The sequence below is a fragment of the Alligator mississippiensis genome, chromosome 11 (genome assembly GCF_030867095.1).
Source record: "Alligator mississippiensis isolate rAllMis1 chromosome 11, rAllMis1, whole genome shotgun sequence".
Classification (NCBI taxonomy): domain Eukaryota; kingdom Metazoa; phylum Chordata; order Crocodylia; family Alligatoridae; genus Alligator; species Alligator mississippiensis.
The window spans coordinates 11,392,901-11,418,369 of NC_081834.1; the positions used below are offsets into that span (position 1 = coordinate 11,392,901).

The following is a 25,469-nucleotide window of genomic DNA, read 5'->3' on the forward strand; positions in this document are numbered from 1 at the left end:
CCCAGCGCTAGATCGTACCGGGGGCAGTGAGGCAGCCCAGCCCAGCCCACCCCCCGCTTGATCTAGTTCCAGGGATGGGGAAGCAGCCTAGCTGGGCTGCCTCCCGCCCCTGGCTCAATCTAATGCTGGGGATGGGAAGTCAGCACAGCTGGGCTGACTTCCCATCCCCAGCAAAAGGCTGAAACACCATCGAAACAGCCGTTCTGTTTCAACAAAATGGAATGAAACAGCTGTTTCAACTCAAAATTAAATTTGGATCAGAACGCTGTTCTGTGGAACTGTCGAAACTCAAGGCGAAATGTAACAGTGCCATTTTGCATAGCCCTAGTGTCTATTGTCACCAAAAGGTCATTTTTTTTTCTGAAACAGGCAAAGCAGAAGTACCTGTAGAGTGGGGAAGGGGAGTAACAGGAGGGAGAGATTGTTGTTTGCATGTTTATGTGAATCTTCCTCAAACTTGGGCCTTTGGATACAGCATTTCCAAGACTCAACCCATGCCTTGGATTTGGTCCTTCCATTTTGGACACCAGCCCAATCATGGCAACTCTGAGCTAGTAACATTTTATATACATTTTGCAGTGGTAAAAATGACTGCACAGATTGCAAGGCAACAGAGATCTGGGGAAGTATAAAGGGTTAAAAAATATTACACAAAATTCTTAAAAAGGAATGTTTTCAAATAGTGAGACACATTTTTGGATTAAAAAAAAATGGTGTACTTTGGGTTGAGCTTTGGGTTAGGGTGAAGCTGCTTTTTTTTTTTACTTGACCTGAACCAGATGGTGCTTCCCTCATTAAATGAGGGACAATTTTTCAGAGATTTTCTGTGAAAGTTTTTGACAAAAGGTTTGAGGCAACGTAAGACATTCCTGGCAACATTTTTAACTGTCTGTCCCAGCAATGCTTAACACTGTACTTAATTCAGTTTAATAGGCTGCGATTATATTAAATAAATACCAGCTGAACTGATTATTTAATACATAGTTATAGCTCTTTTAACAACTATGCAATTGACTGTTATATCTTAATAAAGGCATGTTTCCCAACAATTGCCTGATGTTTTATTTAACATCCGATAATTTTTTGCACTTCTAAAGCACTGCCAGGAGTTTCACAACTGTCATGCTGGTCTCTCCAACATCCAGAAGGAGCACATGCAGCAAACTTCACCTTCCTTGCAATTTGTCCTGGCCTAGCTCCAAGCAAGGTAATTACACTCCACCTGTCACAATGACATTCCCCTGCAATTTCAGGTGGGTACAGAAGTCTTCTTCCCATCCTTTCCTAACCTGTAATAGAAGCGTGTATCGCTAAACAGCTGCCGTGTTCCACCCCTGAATAAACCTGATTACAAGATGTTAGAGGTCATTCCAGTCGCAAAGGTTTGTAAAGAGTGTAGAGATCTAAAAAAGCTCTAGTAATGTACGGCCCTGTCCTTTAAATACAAATAACTTCCCATTCACTGATGTCCAGGGATCTTCCTGATGCTTCCTTTTTAAATCTAAGATGAAGAGTCTTGCTTTGTTTTCAGGTGCTTGAGCTCTTCTGCACGTAGCTAACGGACATCTTTATTGCAGCACTGTCAGATATATTAAAATGATCAGGAACCATAAAAATAAGGACTCGTTTCTAGAAACTTCATCTATTTGCAATTCTTTGTGAATCAAATAACAAACTGTTATTAAAAGCACTTCTGTTGAGATCTGACACGTGCATAATAGATACAGTTTCTGCCGTACAGTTGTTTAACCTCAACAATCACTTAGCATTTCAAAGGGCAGTGTCAAAATAAAAATGATATATATCAATATTTAATTACTTACCAGTGCTATTAATAACACGCTGATAACCAACAAAAGAGGCAACATTTAAATTCATACAAACATCTGCAGATATTGGGAGTACATCCATTTACTTGCACTAACAAGCACATTTAAAAGCTCAGTTGAGCAATTCAGCATTCAAACAAATAGCAGATTAGCCAATTACCTGATTTGTGTGATTATTTTTGGGGTTTGTTTGTCTGTTTTTGCCTCAGGAAATCAATCAGCCTGAAATTTTGCAGGCCATCTAAAAACCTAATGAAAAAAAATAAAAATACTACCAGGTAAAATTATCTGTTGACTGGTTTGGAGGTTTGGGGGTCTTTGGGGGGGGGGAGGGGTTTCTTTCAACCTTTTACTCATCACAAGCAATGAAATTAATCTGATCTGTCTCGTTTTCCGACGGTTGTGCGTTCCACTTTCCTGTTCAGACACTGGGCTGCTGAAGCTGGTGGGAGGTCACAAATGCTCGATGTTTGATCCCCTTCAGGAGTTAGCACTCTGGATTCCCAAAGTCGGGAATCGTCATCTCACACTGCTGTAGAGAGCCCAGGATTTCGTTCTTTAAAACCTCCTGTTCTTATTTCTCTGTCAATCACTATTTGACTGAGCTTTCTTCTGACAGCGTTGTGAAGTCCAGGTTTGTATCAGGATCTTTGCCATCCTCCATCTCCATGCAATACTGCACACAGAGACAATTATGCAGGGGTGTCCATGTCTAGGAAGTAGACCGTGCTTATAGATAGTTGTTGAAAAGAACTAACCTTGAATCCAGCGGAGAATTTTCATCCTGTTCCAATCAGCACGGTCTTTATTCACTCCATGATTGCTGCAGTTCTCCACTATTCCATATTACGACATAAGCAATAATTCACGATTTCCTGTGTCTTCTCCAGGTTTCTCAGCCTAGCAATGTTGTAATAATAATAAAACGCAGAAATAACAATGAAAACGGAAAGAAAAAAAAAAATGAGGGACTTCTGTTGGGCCAAGGAAGCCGCTGGACTAGACTATATGTCTGGAAGCTGCTCTGTTACATAGCACAGTAGACAAGTATTTTGAACAGAGACCAAATGACTACTTGGGAACCCTCTCAAAAATCCGCCAAGTTAGAGTATCTGGACTCTGAAAACAGAAGGAAGAAAACTGATTGGCTTATGCTCAAAAATGGGTAGAGTGTTGAATCAACATGGGATTTTAGATTAAATATTTACAGAGAAATTCCCTCAAATAGACTTCTATAAGGTCAAATAAGACTACCATGTGTGCTGCAAGACAGCAAGAAATTCAGCAAGTTGGGCCAGATTCTCATCTCACTTAGCACCTACTATTACACCGATGTAACTCTATGGACTGTTGGGTTATTAATTCTTTACGAGTCCCCCAAACATGCTACAGTGCAGTGACTATATGAGTACAGGCAGGATTCAAATCAGGACAGTTTTCAGCAAGTATTTAGTGAACAATTCTGAGAGCAAATCTCTTTTAAATATACGCACACGCGTGCACGCGCACACACACACACACACACACACACACACACACACCCTCAGCTCCCACGGCCAGCCCTCAACATATTTCTGATAATACTTTATTTATGCACCTGTGGCATTTGATACTGCAAATGTCTTTACCCAAGAGAAGCCATTATGTTATATGGTTAAGATTCTGATAATTTGATTAGCTTCAGTTTCCAGGAGTGTTAATACCACTGGAAATGTCATCTCAAGAGCTGGGAATTCTCATAAAATATAACAAAGCAACTTCTTTGCAACTGTGTGTAGAGTTGAGAAAGGGCTGGCTTTGCCACTGAAGGACGTCTGTACACGATTTGGTATGGGGTGGATTTCTCCTAGGCCAGATTCTGGACAGCAAGCTTCACAGATAATTATCGTAACAGGAGGACTTGGTTTAAAGAGAATGGAGGATTTGATTTAAGGTAAGCCTGGGCAATTTAGACACGCTATATAAGTGGGCAATGTTTTTAGCCATTCCAAGCAGAAATGTATTGGGTGTTTTACCTGTAAAAATAGAAAAGTCACTCTCGTTCCTACCATAAGGCAGAACTGCCAAGCATGAAGCAAGGAACCCAGGTCCTCGATTCCCCCACGCAGTGAGGATGGCTTCTCAGTATGTAAGTAAGTAGAAATGAGACACTGATAGGGTTTGTCAGGTTGGAACAGGCCCCTGGTCCCCTGGGTGGCTCTGAAAGTCATAAACGTTGGGTGCTTCAGGGGAAAATGTAAATCTATTAGAACATACACAGCTGGGCAAAAGTACAGTAGGGGTAGCTCTTCTAGGACCCTCTCACATGGTACTTCTGTACCCTTTGTCGTAGCTTACTACTGGCCCTGCCTCATGCCCAAAGTCAGGGGTAGGCAACGTTTTGGGGCAGAATGTCAAAAACACCCACAACCTCGATTTGTAAGATGCTGATGTGCCAGGGCAGATGGTGGAGGAGCTGCAAGGGACCTGATTCTTGTTGTGGCCACGCAGCCCCGGTCCTTTCCCTACCATCCACCCCAAGGCACACGTGCCAAGCAAAATGCCTTCATATGCCACATTCTGGCACCCGTGCCGGGGCTTGCCTACCTCTGCCCTAAGGAAATGCATAGCACGGATAAACCAAAAGTGACAATGGAATCCTGAATCCAGAATCCTGGATCCAAGAAACATTTTGGGAAAGTTCAGATCCAGTCACCACTTCCTTATTTCTGAGTCAGCAATCATAAAAAGTAGATGTTCCCCATGAAAAATTGGGCCAAGGAAGAGAGAGACACTGGATTGTCTTTCCCTGACCCCCTGTTGATCCACCCCTGAGAAAACAGCATTCTTTAGCCACACTTTTCAGTCAGTGCTCATCAGCTGAAATCTCACCCGTCTGCAATTAGAGGAGACTTACAGTGCAATAAACAGCACTGAGAAGATTTCAGCACCCCCTGGAGCAATCTAATTTTGGTGCTATGACCCCTTTAAAGTTGAGCAAGCATATACTTAGCAGGAAGCAGCATTTATACAGAAGACTCTGGGTTACAGAAGAGGAATGGGAGGGAAGGAAGAAGGGAGGGGAGTAGAGGCAGAGAGTTGTACGTCTCTTCTTTGAGAAGGTATTGAATGGGTTTAGACCATCCTTGGAGCCCAAAGGTCCTAAACAGGTCCTAAGCAGGGAGTTACATCCTCAAAGAAGTGGGCAACCAGTCACTGAAACCAGAGAGATAGAGGCATAGGGTTAGAAAAGGAACTTCAATAGTTATGTAGTCCAATCCCACATCCCAAAATGTCATGAGCCTGATGAATGCACCAGTAAGGGCTACAAAAGGTCAAACGCCTGAAGACATTTCTTATGGGTGGAGGGAAGACACGCACATGGCTTTTCCCATTAAATGTAGAAAGGTCGCTTCCTCCATGGTACTAACTCCCCAGGCCTGTGGAAGGATATCTGCCCAGCACCTTTTCCTTCATGGCTTCTTGTGGATGATGAAGTCTGCTCTCACTCTCACTCTGTCCTTGAGGCAGCCTCCTCTGATCTTGGCTGCTTCTGCATTCGAAGAATATCACTTCTCCTATAGAAACATTACCTTCTCTCCTGCCCAAGGCTCCTCTGTCTCCAGGGGTCCTTCTTCTGAGTTTCACCCTCTTAAGTCTCTGACAATGTTGTCCTGCTTCTGGGGACTTTCCACTGTTACCAACCCCAGCTCTCTGCAGAGAAGTTAAAAAAAAACCTGGGTCTTAGCCAAGTCATTGCCTTAAGGTGTTCCCATTTGACTCCCATTGAGTTTCAGTGACCCCCTATTTTCCCTGATCTAAGATACAGGTGACAAGCCTTGAGAGCAGATGGTGGGTGAACACAATAGAGGCTAGGGATGAGCAAAATTTCGCTGGCCGTTTCATTTCAACACTGTTTCAACTCATTTCGAGGTCGAAACAGCAAAATCAAAATGAAACCAAAGGCTTCAAAACAGCCTCAAAACAAAACGAGGCTAGTCAAAACGTTTTGAAAGTTGAAACGTTTCGACCATAGCATTGGGGATGGAAGTCAGTCCAGTTGGGCTGACTTCCCATCCCCAGTACTAAATCGAGTGGGAGATGGGAAGTCAACCCAGCTGGGCTGACTTCCCGGCCCCAGGCGATCTAGCAAAATGTCAAAACAGCATCGAAACAGCCTCACTGCTTCAATGAAGCAAAACGGTGCCGTTTCGCACAGCCCTAATACAGGCATTCAATGCTAGAGCAATTTCACAAAATCAAGCATAGGAGGCTGCCTGTATAAGTCTCCCCAAAAATGCACTCCAATGAAGGTGGGTTGTCAGGGGTCAGAAGGAGTAGCATGGGGTCTCAGAGCCTGCTGCAAAAGGAAAGAAAAGGCCTGGATAGGCACATAGATGGTTCAGTCTCTCCAGAAAATTATCCACAGCTGGGAGGACCTGCTTCTTTGTCCATCAGTGGTTTGCAAGCAATGTAAACACTGTTCCACTTTTGAAAGGACTCAGAGGAAACTTTGTGAGGTTGCATTCAAGGCTGCTCATATAAACTTCCTGAGGAGATAATATGGCTCATAATTTTTGCTCCGCTTTTAATCCACTAAAATTCTCTGTGGGCCAAATGCCAGATCCAAACTTCTCACAAGCGTGGTGGAATTTGGATTTAGGGGCTTTGAGCATAATCTAAAGCAATAAATATTAAAGGCAGCCTGAATTATTACAGTGATATTTCTTCACTAAAACTAGAATTGGCTGAAACTATGTCAAGTAAGATTTTTTTTCCCAAGCCAATTAAAAAAAGTAATTGCTTCTTTAGAAATGGGTCAGTCCAAGTCACCTTCTCCATGGAAAAAAAAATCCTGATTATGCAGTCATACAGGAGGCAAAATGGTCTGGGAGCAGAAAGTCAACATAGCATCCCAGACTTGTGCTACCCAAGCTTGTGCTATACCCAGCTGGGGAAGCTGCAATAACATGCAAAGAAGCTCGACTGACTTGTAACCACTGCAGGGACAACAACAGGGGACTAACAAGCTCCGTTTTAATTCTTGTTTCTTGTACCATCAACACATTGGCCAGCGATTCCAGTGATTTTTATCTGAGGAGATGATGTAGGAGACCGGAGGTGGACAACTCTGATTTCAAGACATGGGGTCAAGCTTTAGATAGAGAAGAGTAGCTATTCTGCAGTCTCTACATATAAATGGGGGGGAAGGTATCCCATTTTCATTTTTATGGGGTCCCTTCCCTGCCTATTGTCAAAAGTCCACCCCAGTTTAACAGCCCGTTGAACTGGCAGGTTTAAGGCAGACCGGTTTCACAAAATCAACCATAGGAGGCTGCCTGTGGGAGTACGGGAGTCCAAAGTGCACAGGGGAGTGCTATGGCTAGCATCGCATGCACCACCCCCCAGCTCCCTGCATCATCAGCTCCCTGCACCCCTCCAGCCTGAATGATCAGGGGCCCATTTACAGCCGAACAAAAGTCCAGGACATGCCTCCTTATTTATGCTGCCAGAGCTGTAGCAAGACACTTCAGCCAGTCTGCCATAATGCCCCAGCCTCCTGGCTGTAATGACTTTTTAAAGGTATCTTTACCTGCAACATCAGGCTACAAGTGAGATTGTTCCAGATAACGGAAAACACACTCCAAACTACATCAGGCACTTGACAGAATGACCAGAAACGTAAATAATTTATCTTGGCTCGGAAGGGAATTGCATACCATCTCCTCTGCTGTTTGATCCAGCACCTGTCACCTGAAACCACCAGCTTTCCCCAGCATGAATGCTCAGGTTACATAATGGGAATAGTGGTTGCTTGATGCAGCTCTGTTCAAAATCTGACCCAACCATGCATGATGCATATGGTGCCAGAGTTGGTTGACCTTCAGGGCCTGCTGTGAGGACCTGCATCTCTCCTTAAGCTTCAGTCTCATGTGATAGGGGTTTAGTTATCCACTGTGTGGAAGGGTATCTGCTTAAAGAGGCAGCAGATTGCATAATTTGCTTTTAATTTATGTCCTTGTACCTAGAGAGTGTTTAATGGGGGAATTCAATACACCTAAAGATAAACTCATATTTGCAGAGTGCCTATGGGCAGGCAGACTGGCAGACAGTTGCTTATATTACAAGTCAACTTATGCCAAAAACTCAGATGAGCCATTAAAGATGCCTGGGTGCTCTGGAGGAAAATGCATTTAAAGGAAAGGCTTGGAAACTCCCACGCCACCTATGAGGACCCTGGGCAGGACATGCGGAGTCACTGTCATTGCAAATTGATTTCAATCAGTCATTTAACCATGTCTCACAGGTTCTCTGACTCTTGACCTGCAGGCCTAAGAGGTCCTTGTAGACACGTGTTTTATTTAATCGATTTAGGATTAAGACAGAAAATGAGAACTTATCAAAAATACACCAAAAGGACGGCACTCCGATAACTGTATGGAGACACAAGCCAAGTGGCAGCCTCTGTCCCAGAAGAGGCTCTTTTATTTATTCAGTCCCAGCCTAACCTTTCATTCAGCCCTCGCCTCTGCACAGCCCGACGAGAAACACAGGGCAACCACTCTAGTCTCACGTTTTTTACTTGGACACCCGGGGGTTTATTTTAGGGCTTCAAGGGCCAGCAACTGTGTGCATGCAGAGGTCAAAAGGATCCCTCTGGTTCTTATTTTCCACACGTCGTATTTGGGGCATTCCTCTGTCCAAAGCATCCTGGTATTGCTAGATGGGGATTTTCTATAAACCCCTTGAGATGTGATGACCCTTGAAGATGGCATTTCTTCCTCTTCAGGCTGAAGTTCATCTGGAAACTGCCTGTCTTACCGTCATCTTGGATCTATACTCAGTGTCTTTACTTCCATTAGCACCCTAGCCGCCAGGCTATCCTAATCTCCCGAAGCTAGAACTTGGTCCATTGCCTGAAAGATTTTTTTTTCTGATACTCATTTAAAGGGGCTTCCTCTTTTTCCCCCCAGGGTGTTTTGGCTGAGTAGCTTGTAGTTTCCTTCCAGTTTGTCTCAAAGGAGGCACTTCCATTAAACAGAACAACAGCCTGCATTAACTACAGAGATCCACTTCGCTTAATTAGGGCAACACCAAAAAATACGTGCGGACATTGCCATACAGAAAAGTCTTTCCCCTTATTAATGTATTCATCAACAGAGTAATTAAATCTGTATTTTAGCCTTATCCCAAGGAGCCCTTGGGATATTATTTGCATCCTCAAAATTCATTATTTGAGTGAGCAACGGGAAACAGAAGCAGTGTGGGCAGCTGATTACCCAATTTGGTGAGATATACACATACCATTATGTTCAATAACAAAAGCAAAGGATTTGTCTGTAATTTTCCTTTCAGTTAAAAATGCATAGCTCAGCTGTTCGCCGGAGATATTGCTACACGCAGAAAAAAGTGTCTGAGTCTTCGCTTTGAGGCACATTTGACGTTGACTTTCCTCGCTGCTCTTTTTTGACATCAGTCACCAGTCAGAACAATTTCCTGCCTGTACTTTAGCAAACCTTGCATGGGGTGCAGAGCTGGGCATTTAACCCTGTCTGGGAAGACAGGTTCAGCCCTGGTTTACATCTCATTTCGAGCTGACTGAAGACTTGCGATGCAAGCACTAGCTCACCCAAATGTATACTGAGATTATATACCTTATATTTGCTTGTTTGAACTGAGATTGCTACACCTGGATCCTTCTGAACTCTCTCAATTAGCTGGCCAGATCACCAGTAAGGATAGGAGAGCCATTCTAGAGAAAATTAGCCCTGTGAAAAACCTTCACCCAGTTTTAGCTACTACTCTCTTCTGGTCTGTGGTATATTTAGGCCTGTGATTTATTGCAGCTGCAAAGGTGCATCCACAAAAAAAGAAGGACACTCCTGGCTCATTGGTCGCAGACCCCCAGGGCCTCCATGCCAATGGAAACTCCAGAAATGCTAGGTTTTAGCCATCACAATTTTAGGAAATAAGCTTGTGGAGAGGAACTGAAGGTGAATGGTCAGGTAGCAGTAAAGTTGCCAATTCTGTTTGAATCTATTCCAGGAGGTTTCCAAAATGCCAACAAACCCACGACACACAATGCAAATGTGCCCGCATGCTTGCCTATATCAGTTACGGATTATGGTGCGTAGACGTTATGTCAGGAAGGCAAATGCACATTATTATTACATTTTAAAAACCCACGGTACTACTGTATCAATCGGATTCAACATTTAATATTTATTCTAATGAATGCCCTATCATTTATCTCCCAGGTGACTCTCAGCAGTGTCCTAGAGATTTATATCCAATTCCTGGAGACTCCAGGGCAATCCTGGAGGGTTGGCAAACCTAGGCAGCAGCCCAGCAGGACGCTGATCTCACCAGCTACAATAGGGCTGCAAGATGTCTTGTGCAAGATGCGGGAACAGAATTACAAAGTCAGGGTGGCAGCAGGATAGCATAAGGGTCGTGGCCTGTTAAAAGCTGAGGGAAGTGATAATATAATAGTATAGTGAGCGTAGGAGAAAGAGCAGAGAAGGCAGGAGCAGCAGGCAAGGGAGGAATGGAGACATTTGTTTAAATAAGGGCACCTATACACATGCCCAACACTTGCTATGACATGTTCTAATAAAGCGCCTTCGTGTCACATGTATTCAGTGTACCTGCGGTTCAAAGTGGTGGCGGGGGCTGAATGAGCTTTAGTTAAAGCACCCAATGCCATTTTGAAGCACAGGATGCTGAATACACAAGATGCTGTGTGCATTTTAATTAGAGCGGCTCTTGGGAGCCACTTTAATTAACGCGACCCCGCACCCTGGAGCACTTGCAAAGATTCCCTACGAACCAACCAGAACTGCAGCCTGAACCTCAGTGTGAACCAAAAAAGACAGACTGCATAATTTTCAGATCCTGTAGAATTCCCTTATTCTCCCATGCATTTCTTGCTTCTGCACAGTGCTGGACCCCTATAGAAAAACCTCCTGAATTTGAAAGTGAATGATTGTTTTTCTATAGTTTTCATTCCAACCGTCTTACAGAATCTGAGAAAATGGCCATCATCGCGCTATTAAATTCTGTAAGATGCTTCATGAAGCCTATAGAAAAATCCTAAGTCACTGCTTCTGCAGGCTTTTAGAGTAGTTCCATCTCTATTAACTGGTATAGATCTTTTTTCAAAGGGGAAAATACTGCCAGGAAAATGAGTTTTCCAGCCTATATGTTTAATACTCAAGAGGCTCAGGTATGACTGCATGGTAGGCTCTGACTTTATGGTGCTTAGCATTAGGAAAAAAAAAATGTCCAAAGATCTTGAGAAGCAACCATCGCTACTAGAAATATAAACTTTAAAACACTCCCCTGGGGGGAGCTGGCTGCATCTGACATCTTCACAAAGATTTTTATTTCTAGTTCCTGCAGTGGTATTTCTTTGTCAGCTTCACTCCCCCCCATCCCCCCTCCATTTCCATTTTACCCTTCCTGCAAGGGTGAAAGGGTTAGAAATCCTCTTTTTTTATCTTTTTTTGTGTAGAGGCAACATCCTATTTGCTCATGAACAATAATACAGGAACAGGGAGGAAAAAAATCTACTGTGGCATCCGGACCTTTTACAATCTTGACAGCTAATTTGGTCCTCTCCCTTATTACGGAGTTGAAGGGAGGTCAGAACTGCAGGGGTACAAAGAGCTGAAAGCCGGTCTTACTGAAATGGACTTACACAAACCCTAGAAAATAAAACCTGCTTAGAAATAAAATGCATTTGAAGATATTAAGATCGAATCAAATGTGTTTGAAGAAGTCATGTTTCCAGCCTTGAATTACATTTTGTGCCGACTTAAAAACACACAACTGTCAGGCCAGGCAAAAGTAAACGTGAACTCCTCTGTCATGTCCAAGCAGTCATTTATATATGCAAGCCAGCTTTATCACTTGAGCTGCACACCGAAGACATACGCAGTTTGAGTGTTGTGAACACAACCAGTCAAATGAGAAAACACTTTGGATACAGAGGTTAACCTGCTGCCTTCTTTGTCAGCCGCTGTCTTTGTTTTTTGCAAGTCAGCTGGTGAGTTGGAGCTGTATGCCCGGGCGAGAGATCCTGTGTGGAATTGTAAAGTTAGTGTTGCGGAAATGTTTCTGTAACACTTTATTGGATCTGCTCATAAAAAAATCACTTCAAATAGATGGATGCATGGAAATGGAGCTCGCCTTGAGCCTGCTGAAAATTTAGCTAAATAACTATATGGCTGCCCAGATACTTGGGTGACAGGCACACCAGACACAACCGTGGACAAATGGATGAGGTTAGCCCAGGAGAAGACCCCACTATCCCCTGCCACATGCTGAGATCATTTGACACCCCCACGTTACACAGCCTCTGTGCTTCCCTTCCCTGGGGAGGAAACCAAATTTTTCAGAGGAGAACAAGTCCTCCTTCCTGCAATAATATCAACAGAGCAGTGCTTGTGGTAGGAGTTTGCCAGGAAGGGAGCTTCAAGCTGAGGATGTTGGTCACCAAAATGTCCCTTCCCCTTTCCTTTAGCCTTCTGGCCTCTCTCTCGCATCCCTTTTCCCCACCAGGTGTCCTGGATCTGAGACAGAAGTTCAGTAAACCAATTTAACCTAAATCAGTTCAGCCTGATACTACATCCATCCAGGTTTATCCGTGGGCCATTTTGAAAGCGGTTTACGTGCACTGAACTTCTGTTATGTTACAGATTTGAACCGGTTTCCAATTAGTTATACCAGTTTATGTGCACCTTCTGTCCCTAGCCCTAGTCTCCTTCTTTGTCCATCTTTAGGGCGAGTGGGCCCAGTCCTCTCTCTCATGCTCTGAATAACAGCTAGCCCCTTGTCGGGGAGCTGCAATACTCACTGCCCAGACACAGCAGCAAGAGGACGGCTCTCTCTGCAGGCACCCGGGGCTCAGCATCAGTCGTAAGGCCTGAGATAGCCCAGCAGCGTGCCAGGCTAGGCAGCAGCTCCAACAAGGCTCTGCATCTCCAGGCCAATTCCCTGCAGGGGCAAATGCCATCAGGCTGCAACAGGCTCCCTCATTCCTTTCCTGGGAGCCTGGACACCACCCCTGCCATGGCTGAAGTAAACCTCCTCCTCCCTTCAATGTGATTAACATGCTCTTCCCACCTCACCGGGGACAGTAAGCAATTAAACCTTAACAAACTCGTAGCTCTAATTCTTTCCTGGCCTGCCTCAAATTAGCTGACAGATGCCCTCCAATTCGTTTAAATTCAAATCCAGCCTCTTCCTCTAATAAAGCCAAGGGCCAGCCTGCAGCAGGAGGTCTCCATCACTGTTCATTATGGGAGGGAGGGCAAGAGGGAAAGCTCAGAGGTTGTTTTAATTTTCTGGCAGCGGGCTCTCGGCAGCCCCTGGGCACACACTTGCTTCCGACCATCACCTTGAAGCTAAAGTCAGCACCACAGGTGAAATCCTAGGAGCTTCACTACCGACTTCAAAGAGGTTGGGATGTCAACCTGAATCCTCAGATTTTCTCCAAGTTTTTAACTATTTAGACTCTTCTAGCTACCAGAATCCTAGACGTTAGAGAAGGAGAGGACGTGCAGGAGACCCCACTTCAACTGGCACTTTCTGCTAATGTCGCATTTCCCCACTTCCAAGTTCAGACTGACATTAAGTGACTTGCGGGACGGGGCCTTCCATCACTTGCTTCGGGAGACTGAGCCCGTCGTCTAGACAAGTGTGTTTTTCAGAGGGACAGCCTTCCATCTTCAGCTCCCTCTGTGCAAAAATGAAGTTTGTTTCCTACCTATGGGGACTTTCTACCATCTTGTACTATCTACACTTTTCCCAGAGCCTGATGAAGGGACTTTGATCCCGCAATCTTGCAGAAAAGGACAATTTTCTTGCCATTTTCCAGTTGGTCTAATAAAAGGTATAATTTTGGAACCAAGAGTCCTAGTTTTTTGTATGTCTTTTTCCGGTAGCACTGTTTTAACAGGATAAGATCGGGAGGTGCTCAGACATGACAGGACCAAGGGACAGAAAATCACTTCGGATTGACGGCATGTGCAAGGGCACCCCATCGCACTGATGCCCACCTGCCCCCAAGGATCTGTCTAGTTCTCTGTACCATTTCCAAGGCTCCCTCAGGGAGAGATGCTCTTGAGGACCTGCCATCCACCCGTTCCTCCTTGCACGCACCAAACCCCGAACAGCGGGGATCCGACCTCTCTGGAGGGGTGCGCTTCACCACCACTCTGAAGACCTGAGAGCAGCTACGAGCGACACCCCCAGAATGGCTTCACTGCCACATTTTTGGCTTGCTTCGGGTCAGCAGGCATGAGTGGGGGAATGCACGAGCAATCCCCACGGGAGGGAAGAAGTGGCAGCAGGAGTAACCTTTACCCCTCGTCCGGCCTCCTGTTACCTCTACACAGGGTCTATGAGAGGGAGGCAATGGGTAGTTATACCAGGCTCCCAAGCTTAGAGCCTGCCCACAAAGTAAGATCATTCTCTATGTCCTGTTTCCCAAATGGAGGTCCCTACTAAAACGTTCCAGGCTCCCAAATTTCTCTCACCGGGTACATGTACCAAGCCCAGGAAGAAATAACTTGCAAGGCCTTTCCTGAGGCTGACACTCTTATGCTGAAATGCACAGGCTCACTAGAAAGGAAATGATGAAGTGATGGGAGAGCATCTCCTTTGCTCCGGTGGTTGATGCCAGTAGTGATTCATGCCACGGGACTGTGGTATTCCTGCCAGCTTCCATCCCCATCAGTAAGAAGCATGCAGTGGAGTTGGCTGCCGTCAAGCGATCCTGGGTCTCCTTGATGAAGAGACTTAGGGAATGGGAAATAACCGAGGTTGAGGGCAGATTGTGCTTTGGGCTTCCTTTTTGTGGGTGAGAGCCATGTGCTCATGAAGACAAGGGGCCATCCACACCAGCGAGTCCAAGGGGCAGGCTTGGACCCAGGCGGGTGCCAGGGGAACTTCCCACACACAGTGCACTTCTGCCAGCCCTGCAAACCTTCTGCTATTCAAGTTGTAGGCCCACACACAGCTTTCGCAGCGTACCTCGCCGTCGAGCTGGCAGCGTTCCCAGCCCTTTCAGATTTGGGTTTCCCCTTGAGCAGAGCCGGTGAACGGTGCCAAGTGCAACGCGGGCTTCACGAGAGGACAAGCAGTCACCGGAGGCTAGGAGGGGACTCGCACGCATCTGACAAAACCGTGATTTAGCTTGCGATAGCCAGGAGGTCAGGCTCGATGATCTAATAGTCCCTCCTGGCCTTGCACTCTATGAAACTATGAAACTTATACTCTGTCTCCAGATGTGGAAGCTCTACAGCAACGGGCCTGAGCAGAGTTTGGAAGGGGGCTGCTGGATTCAGGATAGGGTGAAGGTGATACTCAATGTTTCCATTAAGCCATGTCAAATCCATCCCATTGTAGAAAACCCTCTGGAAACTTCCTCCTCGGTTACCTTGAAACACCCCCCAGCGAGTTTTTATAAGCAGGAAATATACTGGAAAGCAGTTTAGTCTGATCTGTTTTAAAGGGAAGTATTCCTCATCTCCCCCTCTATGTCCTTAGTCCCAAACTATTTATGGGCTTTAATTCTCCCTCTCTCTGTCCTCTGCACCCTGGATTTTTAAGCTTCACAGACACCAAAAGCCCCTTTCACTTCTAGCCTTACGATGTCACCCAGAAATAATCTGTATAAGGCTCTATGTTATCAGTGGGGCTTTCTATGAATAAAAAGGCCTTTCTGTGGCTAATACCACTACATGCTGTCCTGAGCCCTTAGAGAAACCAACTTAAGAGAAGGATTTTGCCTGGGGTGAAAGCGGCTGAGGGGGGAAGAAAAATAAATCCAACCAAACCCATCGGAATTAAATTCCAGGTCATAATTGAACTTCACAAGCTTTTCAATTCCTTTATGATTCTCCTTTTCTTTTGTCTAGGACTTTGCTAGCTTTTCTTGCAGTATGTTAGCTGCATATTATAGAGCAAATAGCCCGGCAGTGATCAGCCTGCCTGTATTCTCTCTGTGCGCTAAGCTGGGATTTCTCATTTCATGCATCATTTACAGCTTGTAGCAGCGATTTTGCAAACTTCGTACATCACCTTAACAAAGCAAAGGGGGCTCAGTGGCACAGAGGGAGGCAAGTGTATTAGCCTTTCACCTTCAGAGGCCTTAGTTCAAATGCCAGCTCAGGTTACCAAGGACAATGAGCCTGATAGTCTGTAATCATTACCCTTATGGGGAACAATTGGCTGCATCATAAAATGACCACACCATTTGGTGCAACTGAGCCCAGCCACCACTCATGGGAAACCCAGGCTGGAGTTAGGAAGGAGGGGTATTGGCAGAGGACTGCAACAAGCTGGAGCTGAGATGCTCAGGGATGAGATGCATGCAAAGATCCCATGACTAGAGTAGCTGCAGGTGCTGCCTGTTGAGCTAGAGCGAAGGGCTGGGAAGGGAGGAATTAAAATATTGCTGGGGACACTCAAGTGTGAGGTGCAACAGCAAAGATGTGGGGCAGGGGATGTCAACATAAGCGGCAGATACAATAATGGCTTTTTTGTAAAGCCTGCAGCAAGAAGCAGGCTGAGAGGATCAGCTTGCTTCATACAGGTTATTACACTGCCGTCACTGCTATGGTCTTCCCTGTGGGTCTCCCTCACTCACTACCCTCACCTCTACTGCACCTGTTGTGAGAGCACACCATTCAAGAAGCAGCCAGGACTGAAGGTTATGCCAGCTGCACAAGACGCCACTTCAAAGGTGACCTTGGTGGGGTCAGGATCTCAGCCTTTGAATTGCTGCAATCCCTGGGAGTGTCTTCAAGGCAAGTAGCATTCATAGGGCAATAGAAGCAGGATCTAGGCAGTTTGTATAACGTTATTTCCCCATCTATCTTCGTCTAGATGCCTCATAGTCATTTGATCTGCCTGTCCCCATTTCTCACTTTTGTCTCCAACCCCAATGGGCCAAATTGAGATTTAATGTTTGTCTCCCCCCTGCTTTGTTCTCGGATAGATGATGCAGTGTGCAGTACATAAAAATGATGGCCGAACAACAGTACAAAATAACTAGGATCATCATTTTTCGTGGGAGTTCTGCTCCATGTGATACCAGGCAGCTGTAGATTTATTTCTTTAATTACCCTAGAGGAAATCAAGAGTATTGATACTGGAAAAAACCCAGCAAGCAAAATCATACATGTCGTAACACTGCAGCAGATACCACTGAGTTTGACGTGCGACTCTTCTTGATCCTTCTAGGAAGAAAAGTAGCTGCACTGTTTTTATCTTGTATCTAACTCTCCCCCAACATAGTAAGCCCTTAGCATAATTGGACTCGGAGTACATTTTATGGTGATCACTGATTGTTTTTAGGCATAAATCTCCAAACTTTAGAATCATAGAAAATTAGGGTTGCCAGGGACCTCCACAGGTCATCTAGTCCAACACCCTACTCAAAGCAGGACCATCCCCACCTAGATCATCCCAGCCAGGGCTTTGTTGAACCAGGCCTTAAAAACCTCCAAGGATGGAGATGCCACCACCTCTCTAGATAACCTGTCCCAGTGCTTCACCACCCTCCAAGAGAGAAAGTTTTCTCTAATATTCAACCGAAAATTCCCTTGCTAAAACTTGAGACGGTTGCTCCTTGTTCTGTCATCTGCCACCACTGAGAACAGTCCAGCTCCATCCTCTTTGCAACCCCACTTTAGGTTTGGTTTAAATCAGCGGTGCTCAACCTCTGACCCAGAGTTGAATCTGGCCTGTGGGGCCATGTCATCCAGCCCACAGGACTCACCATGGGTTGGAAATTTGGTGGCGGGGGAGCACTGGCTCTGGAAGTGGCTCTTGAAGTTGTGACATTTACTGCTGCCGTGCTCCCACACCCCCAAATTTCCAGACCTGTGGGGAACCCAGTGGTTCAGGTGCCACGGCCCCATACCCTGGCATTTATACATCTGCTCCCAAACTTAGGTCTGTAAAAGAGAATGATGTCTCTCATTAGAGGCTCTGTCTGTCTCATTCCCACTCAGTCTGAACATACTGGGCAAACAGGCACTATCCATTGGACTTTGGCATTTTCCACTTCTAATCCTGGGAAGAGCGAGTGGAAGGCCTGAATGAAAGTCCGGATCACAGCAATTATGCCCAGCAGCGAGTGGCCTACAGAGAACAAACCTCACTTGCTCTTAAAACATGGTTTCCTTCAGGGTTGAGACACCCAAGTGGTGTTGGCTGGCATGAACCTTCACTGCCATTGTCCCTATTGTCACTCTTTCAGGGCTAAGCAGAAAGCCTCCACTGTCAGGCTGATACTTGACACTGGTGCTAATTTCACTTTAAAAAAATAAAAGGAAAATCAATATAACATCCCCTCGCACCTGGTGAGAAAGAGCAAGTTGTTTAGACTATAGGGTGAAGTCATAACGGGGAAAAGATGCCCCTGTACAGTCATGGATACTCACCTGCTGGAAATCACAATGAAGTGCAATTACCCATTGTCATTCCCAGCTGTAAGTCTGCTCTAAGACTCTCAATCCTTCTGCTATTGCTTCCAGTTCTTACCTCTGTAAATCTGGAGTGACTTTTATCAAAGTAGTTTAAAAAGGATTCCCCTGGGTGGGAAAAATAATCCTGCCTATCTAATTTACCTAGCAATTTGCATACCTAACCCATAAGGCTCTGTGGGAGCCCTTGCCTAATCCTTCCCAGCTGTGGAGCCAAACCCATGGATCTGTTATCCTGCACTTCTTTGGGAAGGAGTTTCACTTAAAAAAACATGCTACTCCACTGCATTTTTGCTTCTTGGAAGACAAATGGAAACCTAAGCATTTCTTCATTTGCATTTTGAAAACAAGGGCTTCTAACATCCAGTCCATTAACTCACTTAATGTTCTCTCTGAGAGACTAGTTACCCATTGTGTGTTTTGTTGCCATTAGGATATATTAAATACTATCAATTGCGATGTCTCAGTATTATACTGGTTGGAGACCGGCCATGATCGCGCTTCCACCCAAGCAAGCTGTATTATTCTATGAACCTTCAAGGCATTTGAAACATCTCTTACAAAATTCATGAACGTGAAAAGTAGCTTGTCTATACTTCTAGGTGTTGGAAGCTTGCAAGAAACCAAATTCTGATTCATGCCAGGTCACTGGCAGCTACTAAATCTCAATCAGACTCACGAAGCCCAACTGATTACCATGCACGGTGCGCTCTTTCTTTCTAATGAATATAGGCTTACATACATCTCATGCATTATTTACCAAAGCGTGCTTATTATTATTGCAATAATTTAAGGCAGTTTGTTACAGGCACAGCTCTGGGCAATTGCAATCAATAGAAGAAAACCAAACAAGCCAATATGCATGAAGCACAGCTGTCTCAGTTAACCCTTTCTAACCTTGGTGCACAAGAGGTGGGCAGGTGTGGGGAGCAGGGTGACCAGTTATCTCCACACCAAGATCCTGCTGCCTCAGAAGAGAGTGGGGGAGCAGGGTGGAGGAGAGGCAGTACCTGCATGGCTTTAATCCTTGAACCATCTCCTACAGCAGTAGTCACCAATCAGTGGATCGCGATCAACTGGTCAATCGTGGAGCCTCTGACAGTCCATCTCAGTCTCAGTCCCCCGTATCCATAGGCAGAGGGAGAAAAAATTATTTGGAGGGGCTGAGCATGTGTGCATATGTGCACGCACATGCTCTGCCCCCAGTCCCCTCCCAGCAGGTAAGTCTTTGGGGAAGGGGGTGAGGGGAAAGAGATGGGGGGGCAGATTGAGGCCATATGGTGAGGGAGGGAGCAGGGCAGGAGCAGGGGCTGGGGTGATTGGAGCCAGGCCGGGTGGTGGGACAATTGGAGCCCGGGTGGCTCGTCCAGGGGTGCAGGGTGACTCCCACCACGGTGCACACCCCAGCAGAGGTCCCAGGGGGTGCACATATGCCCCCCAATCTGTGCACGGGGTGGAGGCAGCTGCCACTGTGCGGTGCACTTTGCACCCAGGTGCAGCTGCCACTGCCTCCAGACCTGCGCGACTCCACGTGGTCCAGCTGCCAGGCGAGCAGGGGTCACGGTGCAGCCCAGTGATGGCAGGCACTGGGGCAGCTGCAGCAGGGTGCAAAGCCCAGCACGCAGCAGCAACCACCTCCACCCCATGCACAGATCAGGGGGAACATGCCCCTGGGGCCTCCTCTGGCATGAGCACAGTGGTGGGAGCCCCCCACATCTCTGAACGAGCCGCCTAGGCTCCAGTTGTCACAGTGTCACACTAAGACTTGGTAAGTAGGGAAAATGTATAATTATGTATATTAAGCACTTGATCTCAGCCTTATATAGCATAAATATAAATATAAACTGTTATTTCTACGTTTTCTTTGAGGTAGATCCTGGGTTGCACGTTAATTCAAAAAATGATCTTGTGCTTAAAAAGGTTGGAGACCACTATCCTAGAGAAAAGTTTTCCATGTATCATGTGCACCTCGTGCATACGTAGCTGTAATCCACTCCCCAATGTGTGCTTCACATCAACCTCTGTGCTTCATCCACAGAGGATACGGTTACACTATAGCTTGCAGACAGGGGGTAACCGTTCTTTAGCTCAAGAGGTAGAGCCTTATGTTCTTAATTGTAAAAGTTTGGGGTTCAGTCCCTCATCATGATAAAGACAATAGGTGTTATGCAATTACTGCAAGGCCCATGTCTGATCCTTCTCAGATGGAGATCAACAGAGCATCTCAAGGAGACTTGAAGTAGGCTCCTGAATCCATCAGGATCTTCTCCAGCATTAGATGAACACAGTCATTTCGTTTCATCGAATACTGGTCTCATAAATACTGACACCCGCAACCCAGATTGGTCGGAGATGTTGGTTCGATGTGCTCTTTGCATTATAGACTCATTAGATGAACCCATAAGCAATCCTCAAAGCAGACCAGAACCTGGGACTTCCTCTTTCCAGGCAACTGCTCTCGTCATTGGGCTATGGATTCATGCTCCTCCTTGCTTGCTTTCTCCCTGGCCTCCTGGGGGATTTCAGTTATGAAATTCAATATCTAGGTTGCAGCCGTATTGGTCTAGAGGAAAAAGGAATCAGAACTCATGGTAGAGGTGGTCTCTTTTATTAGACCAACTAGATGTTTGCAAAAAAAACCTTTTTGTAAACATCTAGTCGGTCTAATAAATAAGATCATCTGTACCGCAAGTTATGAAATTATGCATTTGTTCAGTGACCCGACAACATGGAGCACAGTGAGGGCCATCACTGGAAAGATCAGATCCAGTGACTTCACCACAAACGAGTACCAGAAGGTACTGCCTGGGTGCTAAGTGGACCCAGTTTCAGCAGGAAGGATGGGAAATCCACCCATTTCAGCCCTGCCCTACAGCGAGGTGGGGAGAAGCATGGGTTTATATGCCCTCAGACTGAGTTTGGCATGAAACCTGGGCATCTCACTTGCTGGGACATACTCTAACCACTAGCATATTGTCTCCAAGGTAGGCACTAGCACCACCACTGCTACTGGTGCCTTTGAACGAAGGGTGCTGTGGCTCTTGTGCTGTGTGCACAACTCCACTCTGTCAGGGTTTGTAAGGCATAATCTGAGCACATATACCAGAGCAGACCCTCAGGGGATGTAGACACCTAAGCTTCTGCTACATCCTGGGCCCAGAGATGCCACCATCTTGTGAGCTGGGTGTCTCAGTGCCTAACTCATGGTGAAGGATTTCCCAAATTAGATGTCCCAAATTAGAAGGTAACTTTATTGGCAAAAATTGAAGCACCCCGGGCATTTATACACATGGTCCAGGAGGGGTGCTTTAATCAGAGTGACTCTAAGAGTATCTTGTGTAAAATGGTAATGGGGGTGCTTTAACTGAAGCTTGTCAAACAAGCTTTAACTAAAGCAAACCCATCACCATTTTTCACCATTGGGATGCTGATGCACAAGATGATGGAGTCTGCAGTAATTACTGCACTCCAGCAGATTCCAGCATCTTGTGTATCAGCGTCTCACGTATCCATTAATCCAGTATCTCGTGTATCGATGAACTGAGACTGCTCTAACGTGCTGTAATTACCGCATGTCGGAGCAATCCCACTACATGTGTATAGGTGCCCCCAGAGCCTCTCAGGCATCAACATGAACTTTGGCACCTAAATTCTACCAAAGCACCTTTTTGGATCTGGCTTTAAGTGACTTGCCCAAGGTCACAAAGGTAGAATGTGGCAGAGGAGGGAATTGATCCCAAGTCTTCCATGTCCAGGCTCCCCCCCTAACCAGTGACACATGTTACCTCTCTTTTAGCGACTCTTACAACTCTCACAATTGACTTCGGTGGCTCTGTTGATATAAATAGGAGTTTCCAGGAGTCAAAGTGGTGACCAGTCAAAATCTGAAGCAATTCCTGGTGAAGAAAAACGGCATGCACCACTGTCTCTCTTCCCCATGCTTCTGCTCCCTGCTGTATACCCAATTACCCATCAAAGCAAGCGCTGTACCACAGTCAGAGACAAGTACCTTCTGGTAGTTGCTTGTGGTGAAGTCACCAGATTTGATCTCTCCGGGGATGGCCCTCGGGGTGAGCCGTCCAACTGTGCTCCATGTTGTCGGGTCACTGAACAAATGCATTATTTCATAATTGAAATCCCTCTTTAGATTAAACCAAGATAGGGTTTCATTAGCACAGAGCTTGTTCCTTCTATCGCCGCCGACCACTCTGGGGAAAAGACAATTGAACCCTTTTACATTACAGCAACAGGGGAAAAAAGAAAAAGATGAGAATAAAATAGTCAAGTTATGAAAATTGTTTCCAGAGTAGCCATGACCCTGGCCTAATGGCAGGGATTTGATGACTGCTTTCTGTTCAGCCAAATCCCTCCCAACACAATTGCCCAAGGGACACTGTTTCTTTTTAACAGAGAAGGAACTGGGAATGACAGGGTGGAGGACCTTGGCTCATGGTGTCTGCTGCTGTTTCATGATGGATAAAGAAGGTATGAAGAATTTTTGTCCAAACAAAGTGTGTGTTTTCCCCTATTTGTATTTTACATTAGGGAATTTGTGTTTTGTCTAGCCTTGAAGCCTGGAGGGTGACTGAAGAACTGGCAAAATTGAGACACCGGAAGGGATTCAAAACTAAATAACTGTAAAGGGAAACAATTTTTTGGTTAGACTGCTTTAAACTCTTGCTTATTTCATTCCAGGATCTAATGAACACCCTGTTAAAAAGAGAAGACAGAAGGGAGAAAAAGGTGATTAGGAGCAGTCAGCATGGCTTCACTGGGGGCAAGGCATGCCTGACCAACCTGATTGCCTTCTATGATGAGACAACTGGTTCGGTGGATGCAGGGAGGCAAGTGGATGTGGTGTACCTTGATTTTAGCAAGCCTTTTCATTTTGTCTCCCATAATAGTGTCACGGGCAAGTTAAGGAAGTATGGGCTGGATGAATGGACTCTAAGGGGGATGGAAAACTGGCTGGAGCATCAGGCTCAGAGAGTAGCAATCAATGGCTCAATGTCTAGTTGGCAGCTGGTATCAAGTGGAGTGCCCCAGGGGTCAGTCCTGGGGCCAGTTTTGTTCAATGTTCATCAATCCTGGAAGATGGCATAGAGCATACCCACAACAAGTTTGCAGATGACACCAAGCTGGGGGGAGTAGTTGATATGCTGGAGGGTAGGGCTAGGATTCAGAGTGACCCAGACAAAGTGGAGGATTGGGCCGAAAGGAATCTCATGAGGTTCAACAAGGACAAACACCAAATCCTGCACTTAGGATGGACAAATCCCATGCACCGGTACAGGCTGGAGGCTGACTGGCTAGGGAGCAGCTCTGCAGAGAAGGTCCTAGAGGTTACAGTGGACAATCAGCTGAATATGAGCCAGCAGTGTGCCCTTGTTGCCAAGAAGGTGAATGGCAACCTGGGCTGCATTGGTAGGTGTGTTGCGAGCAGGTCAAGGGAAGTGATTCGTCCCCTCTATTCTGCACTGGTAAGGCCACATCTGGATTACTGTCTTGTTTTGGGCCCCCACTACTGAAAGGATGTGGACAAATCAGAGAGTTTGGAGGAGGGCGACAAAAATGGTTCCAGGGCTGAAGGACATGACTGATGAGGAGAGGCTGAGGGAACTGGGCTTACTGAGTCTAAAGAAGAGGAGACTGATAGGGGCTATAATAACCACCTTCAACTACCTGAAGGGTGGTTCAAAAGAGGATGGAGCTGGATTGATCTCAGTGGTGGCAGATGACAGAACAAGGAGCAATGGTCTCAAGTTGCAACAAGGGAAGTTTAAGTTAGATATTAGAAAAAAATTCTCACAAGAAGAGTAGTAAAACACTGAAACAGGTTACCCAGAGAGGTGGTGGAAACTCTATCCTTTGAGGTTTTCAAGACCCGGCTAGACAAAGCTTTGGCTGGGATGATCTAGTGGGGGAAGGTCTTGCCTTGAGCAGGGCGTTGGACTAGATGTGACCTCCCGAGGTCCCTTCCAACCCTCATTCTATGAATATAAGGGAGACTTATATTAGCAGATCCATGGTCACTGCTCACCATGCCCTGTGATAAATGGAAGCTGAAACAGAGTAGTTTCACCCTGGATGAAACAACTGCTGAATTAGAACAATTTAGCTTCCACTTACTGTGGGATAGAAAAGACGGATGAAACAGTTATCCTTACCATTTCTAAGTCATTATAATTGTCTCGTTTGCCCCATACTCCTGAATTACAGCTGTGCTGCCTCTCTGAACCCCGTGGGGCTGGTATAAATGAGAAAAGAACTTGTCCCAATGGGCTGAAGTTCCTCCCTGCCAGCTTTCATAGGGTTTCACTAGGCATACATCAGTCCCATTACACGTTAGTTCGAAGTCACCCACTGATTTCTAATAGACGACGCCGTTGATAAAAGCACAGAACGGTCCGGCATGCAGCGCAGTTGGTTCTGCTCAGTTTTTGTGGTGGTGGCTGGGGATCTTGCTAGCAAACCTTGAGGCTTCTTGACTTCTCTGCCAGGTCAACTAATCAAATGCTGGTAGATGGGTAAAAACCGTGACATACCTGAGCAGGGAAGGCCAACTTCATCCTGATCTGGGGAATTCTTCTCCCAGCTCAGGGCTTCTTCCCCAGGATGCTCCCTTGCTTCACAAACTACCACTTCAGCAGGCAGCAGTTGATCCTGGACTATTCATTAAGCATCTGCCTCCAGCTGCCTGCTGATCAGGCTGCAGAGAAGGTTAAATGTCACTGGAGTCTCCCAGCTTAAGCAGCAAGACTGGACCTGCCCTTCTCCAGCTGTATCCGCTGCGCTCCTGGGCACAGGCCAGGCCCAAGATAGAGGATCTGAGAGGATGGAAAAGGAAATTCTGTGCATTCCTCCTCCACAGTGCACATGCCAAGGGAAATGCAGTGATGAGCAGCAGGGCTGGGGCTTTTGTCTTGGGCTCAATACTATATATAACAATAACAAGGGGTTCAGTGAGAGGCTATCGAGTTGCCTCCAAATAATCCATACAGCCCTGAGTTATAAAATCACTCACCAGGCAGCCTAGTGAGACAGGTGAAATATGAGGACAAGCTGGAGTCCAAGGCACACCCTACAGTGACTGAATTCTGGCTTAGGAAAAGCACCTGCCCATTCCCCGAAATGTTCAGAGCATGTGCTTTTAATTTCATTT

General features: G+C 45.9%; 1 long non-coding RNA gene across 1 annotated transcript; it reads right to left on the reverse strand.

The window, feature by feature from the left end:
• Positions 1-579: 579 nt before the first annotated feature.
• On the reverse strand, positions 580-25,108 carry LOC109280697 (uncharacterized). Its single transcript, XR_002087113.2, has 5 exons — positions 24,853-25,108; positions 19,318-22,515; positions 5,402-5,522; positions 2,588-5,024; positions 580-2,505 (listed from the first exon to the last, which is right to left on the reverse strand). It is a non-coding gene; the product is annotated as an uncharacterized LOC109280697 (long non-coding RNA).
• Positions 25,109-25,469: the final 361 nt, after the last annotated feature.